The sequence below is a fragment of the Budorcas taxicolor genome, chromosome 25 (genome assembly GCF_023091745.1).
Source record: "Budorcas taxicolor isolate Tak-1 chromosome 25, Takin1.1, whole genome shotgun sequence".
In the NCBI taxonomy this organism is placed as follows: domain Eukaryota; kingdom Metazoa; phylum Chordata; class Mammalia; order Artiodactyla; family Bovidae; genus Budorcas; species Budorcas taxicolor.
The window spans coordinates 51,910,033-51,916,254 of NC_068934.1; positions in this window are offsets into that span (position 1 = coordinate 51,910,033).

The following is a 6,222-nucleotide window of genomic DNA, read 5'->3' on the forward strand; positions in this document are numbered from 1 at the left end:
GATGCATTTATAACTCAAAAGACATCCAGAATAGGCTTGTGGCATGTAGAACACTTGAAATTTGGAAACTGGGACAGCATAAATCACTGATGGAAATAAATGATTATGTAATAAGTATCATTAACTTTGGAAATAAATGACTAATAATTTGAAAAAGTACTCCACATGTTTAAAATGATGAATGGAACAATTAAGTCACATTATTCAATAGAAAATGTGGGTACAAAATCTCAGGATTAAGAAAACTTTCTGATTAGTAAAAACAAATACCAGCAGTTTAAATATAGGTATATTTGACTAAATACTCATTTAAAACCTCTATTGGACAAAACTCTAAAAACTTATGGGATAAATCTAGAAAAATATTAATATTCACCAAAATGATAAAGTACCTTTATGATATTTTATTTTCTTTATCAGTTTCTATATTCTAAGTTTTAAAAGGATAATGCAATATTTTAAAATATTGTGCAGTCATCAAAAATAAACTGGAAAAAGACCAAATAATAATTTTCAAAATGATTACTTATTAATATGTGGGATACTAATAATCATTGAAAGAATATGTAATTCAATATTAGATGGTCAAAAGGCATATACTTTTCAAAAGAAAAAACCCTATGACTAATAAATTTATGAAAATGTACAAAACCACTGGAATTTAAAGACACACAAACTAAATAAAATACCAACTTTTATTTTCCAAAAGAATGTAAATGAAAATTTGTAAATTGATGGTTGAATTAGAAAATAACATATGCCATACAGTTGTGTAAAACAGAATTGTGTCATTATAAGTAGCTTTAAAAATATTTCATTGATTCAGCAATAATTTATTCGGCATGTAAGTCATTAAGCAGTGTGCTAGGAATCTTGGATACACAGACGAAATGAAAAAAAATTAGATATTAGCAGATATTAATCTACATGTGACAGATATTAGTCCATGTGTACTGGTGTGGCATCTTATTTTTATTTTATATGATCAAAAAAGATTTATTTTAAAGTCCTCATTCCCTCCAGGCTGGTGAAAATTGCAAATCAGTTACTTTGGGAAGTTATTTCCATAAGTCTTCCACACCAGGGCTATTTAGCTTCTAGGAGTATATTCAGTGGCAAGGTGATAAGGTGATTACAAGGAGGATTGCACTGGTTATCAGTCGTCTGTTCAAAGAGATTACCAGGTTACTACTGGCCCAAGGGACACTCGGGTGCAGCAACTTTACCATTCACACCATAATGAGATGTTGGAATCTGGGGCTTCTCATCTGACAGCTTAGCTTCTTATACAGATATAGACATAGGAGTCTTCTGTTTCCATGCAAAGAGTCGGGCACGATTGAGTGATGTTACTTCACTTCACTTCACCCCTTAATAGAGACCCTTCAACCATACCCTTCTAAGCCAGGAGGCTGTATATAATTTTTGACAATTTTTGTTTGTTTGTTTCATTTTGTTTTTTTGTATTTTTTTAATCTTTTTTTTTTAAATATAAATTTATTTATTTTAATTGGAGGCTATTTACTTTACAATATTGTATTGGTTTTGCATTTTATTTATTTTAATTGGCTATTTTTATATAAAACATGAGTCTATTAATTATTGAGAAATAGCATCATGAAGTCTAGTCAAAAGTTCTTAAACAGGCATGGTACATAAAGCCAGTGCAGATATAATAGGACAGCAGATGATTTATGTAAAGACATGGCAGGGAAATCTCTGCTGAAAGAGGTTTCCACCAGTATCCTTGCTAACAAGTTATTGACTCTTTATTTTCTCAAAGTTATTGAATGGAATATAGTCTTGTGATGGACCTAAGAAAAGGAAATATGTGAAAACTAGAGAGCTGGTCTGTGTCACCACTCATGCAGTTTAGTAAAGCTGGGGTTGGTTGGTTGGTTGGTTGATTTTTCACCATCCCATGGACACATAATCTTTCTTTCCAGAAGACTCAGAGACATTAGTTGAGCCTTGTTCCCTTTGTTCAGAGTCCATGAGCTGCTGTTGATCACATGACAGAGGTTAAGAGGCTAAGTCACCATTAGCCATTGTCTGCACAGCATGCTCTGTAGGAGCTAAAAACTCTTATATGAGGATATCTCAACTACAGAGCTGCCATTTGTCATCTGTCAATGTTTTACCTCCTAGATATAGTGTTTATTGTTTCACTTTAGATAACCTGTGGTAATAATAAAAAAAACATATCATCCCTCTGGGCAAGATAGATGGGCCACAACAAGAGTATGACTTAATGCATACATCTATTCTTTGGGTCCTTGGTTAAGGGGATGTACATCCTTCAGTGTTACACCTATTGACATCCTTTACAACAACCAGAGTACTACACATATGTAATACATCTAGTGTCACAACACATTCAGCAGTATCAATCACTACTACTTGATGGCCCAAAAGTTCCAACCCACAAAATTACATTAGCAACATCTTACCAAGATGGCAGAAAAAGAAGCCCTAGACCTTCCTTCCCCACAGATTTAACAACAAAATTACAAAATACTTCTCTGAGAAATCCAGAATCCAGTTAAAATATTCATGCACCCCAGATGAGCATGAAGCCAACATCATCAACCAGTAGGAAATTCCTAATACTATCCACCCTCTCTGATCAGAGCTCCTCTATACACCTCACACTGAGGGGCATTTGACTAGAAATCACCAAATTCTCTCTTCTTTCTAGAGAAGAAATTAAAATATTGTAAGTTCAACTGATTTACACCAGGTATCTGGAGAGATTATCATCTATATGAACAGGAACGGATGCCAGGTTGAAGAGGGTGTCTCTGAAAATGCAGACATAAACCTTGCACCAGGATATGCAATACCATAAACAGACACTAGAAGGAGACCCAGCACAGTGATTTACCACAGCACCTGCTAGCCTCAATACTACAATGGGGAGAAGTCCTGAGTAAAAATCAGCCAGCTTCTTCAAACTGGAAATTAGACACAGAAGTCAGAGAGGACATATATCTAGAAAAGGCTTGAGAGGTCTCCAGAATCTCTAGCCAGGCTTTGTTAAAGTCCTCCCTGTATGAGACCAGATTACAGAGTTTGAAAGAGCTAGCTGATTCTTCAGATGTTAAATGGCATTGAAACATGTATACTATCATGTAAGAAACGAATCACCAGTCTATGTACAATACAGGATACAGGATCCTTGGGGCTGGTGCACGGGGATGATTCAGAGAGGTGATATGGGGTGGCAGGTGGGAGGGAGGTTCAGGATTGGGAACTCGTGTACACCCGTGGCGGATTCATGTCAATGTATGGCAAAACCAATACAGTATTGTAAAGTAAAATAAAGTAAAAATAAAATTAAAAAAAATTTTTTAATCTCAATAAGAAAAATAACAAAATATTCAATGAAACAGGCAATCATGACACATTTAAATGAACCACTAAATCTCCAGAAACTGGACCTAAAAGAAATAGAAATACATGAATTGTCAAAAAATGTAAAATTACCATGATAAGAATGCTCAGTGACTTAAAGAGAGCACAGACAATGAAACAAAACTGGGGTTGGGGGAGAAATGTGTGAACAAAATGACACTATCAACAGAGGTGTAAACTGTGAATGAAAACCAGACAAATTCTGGAACTGAAAAATAGAAAAACTAAATTGAAAATTTTATGGGAAGGACTAAACACCAGACTTGACCAGGCAGAAGACAGAATCAACCAACTCGAAGACCGAACTTTTGAAATCACTAAAGCAGAGGATCAAACAGAAGAACAAATAAAGAAAAATGAAGAGAGCTGAAAGGACTTATGGAACACATTCAAGTGGAACAACATGAACATTATGGGAGTCACAAAATAGGAGAGAAAGGAGCAGAGAAGCAATCTGAAGAAATAATAGCCAAAAATTCCCAAGTCCAAGGAGACAAATAGAAAATCAAGTTGGGACTCCAATTGAGATAGGTCTAAAGAGACCTATCCTGAGGGACATTATAAACATATCATCAAAAGCCACAAGCAAAGAGAGAATCTTGAAAGCAACAAGAGAGAAACAACTTGTTATGCACAAGACAGTGCCTCTTAGATTATCAGCAGGTTTTCAACCGAGATCTTGCAGTCTAGAAGGAAGTGGAATGATAAAAATCAATGAAAAATACACTGCGAATCAAGAATACTATATCCAGCAAAACTATCCTTTAAAAAAAAGAAGAAAGACTTTCCCAAACAAAAAATGAAGTTTATCATCACTGGATCAGGCCTATATGAAATGCTTAAAGAAGTCCTACAAGTTAAAGCAAAGGGACAATAAGCAGCAACAGAAAACCATGTAAAAGTCTAAAATCCCTGACAAAGTTAAATATAGAAACAAATATAGAATCCTGTGGCTTGTATTGTAGATGAGTGTCTTTTCATTTGTTTGTATCTTCCTCAATTTCTTTCATTAATGTCTTTATTGTTGTCTAGTTTTTCAGTCATGTCCAACTCTTTGCAAACCCATAGACTGGTCCACCAGGTTTCTCTATCCATGAGATTTCCCAGGCAAGAATACTGGAACGGGTTGCCATTTCTTTTTTCCAGGGGATCTTCCCAACCTAGGGATTGAACATATGTCTCCTGCTTGACAAGCAGATTCTTTACCACTGAGCCACCTGGTAAGCCAGAGATTAGCATGATGTGATGTCTTATGTTTTCCAAATACAACTCTTTCACCTAGCTAAATTTTCTTTTGATGCAATGTTTAAGGTGATGTTTTCTTAATTTTTCTTTCTAACAGATTTTTAATTTATAGAAATGCAACAGATTTCCATATATTAATTTTGCATCCTACAACTTTACAAAATTAGTTTATCAGTTGTTCAGTTTTATAAATCATCACTTCAGGATTTTATATATAGTTTTATGTCATCTGCAAGTAGTGACAGTTTTACTGTGGCCTTTTCAGTAAGGATCCTTTGAATTATTTTCTGTCTGTTTTCTATGGCCAGGACTTCCAATACTATGTTTAATAAAAGTGGCAAAAGTGAGTATCCTTTCTTGATCCCAGTCTTAAAATGTTTTCAATATTTCACTAAGTATGATGATGGCTGTATGTTTATCATATATAACCTTTACTTATGTTCCTTTTCTACCCACTTAGTCAACTGTCTTTATCATAAATGGATGTTGAATTTTGCCAAAAGATTTTTATGCATCTATGGACTTGATCATAAGATTTGATTTTTTTCTATTCTTCAATTTGTTAATGTTGCATATCACATGGATTCATTTGTGACTATTGAACCATCTTTGCATCCTTGAGCTAAATCTCACTTGACATGGTGTATATTTATTTTGAAGTCAACATGAATCTGCCACGGGTGCACATGTGTTCCCCATCCTGAACTCCCCTCCCACCTCCCTCCCCATCCCATCCCTCTGGGTCATCTCAGTGCACCAGCCCTGAGCACCCTGTATCATGCATCAAGGACTGATGCTAAAGCTCCAATACTTTGGCCACCTGATGTGATGAGCTGACTCATTGGAAAAGACTGTGATGCTGGGAAAGATTGAAGGCAAAAGAAGAGGACAACAGGATAAGATGGTTGGATAGCATCACCAACTCAATGGACATGAGTCTCAGAAAACTCTGGGAGATGGTGAAGGAAAGGGATGCCTGGTGTGCTGCAATCCGTGGGGTCTCAGTGTTGGACATGACTTAGCAACTGAACAACAACAATTTTCATTGTGTTGATTTTCATTGATCTGATTTGAACTGAAGCAGTTACTGGAAGAGAAGGATTTCATCATATTTCACTTGTTTTAATTTAACTCAGGATTATTTTCATTAACTCTTTTAATAAAGATTTAGTACTGAGCAAAAATCTGCTTTCACTTCTTTTCACACACAAAAAGTCATAAAGCACTTAACATTTGAGTCTCACATATTTTGAAAAGGACTGTGCATACAATACAGAAGGTTATTTTAGTTTATTTACTAGAGAATCTACAAGTCAAAGTTCAATGCTACTTTGGATCTTGCTGGAAGAATTTTTACAAAGTAAACATGTAACAGATGTGATCATCAACTGCTAGAGTTACTCAGCAAATTATTTATCTCTAATAAATCGCTAATTACTTACCTGACCTTAAAACAACACGGAGAAACAGTTTCCACTATCCTGATGGAAGAGCCAGTTGAGGAGAAAGTGTGGCCAGGATCAATACAAACTTAGTGTGACATTGCAGCTGGAAATATTTTTT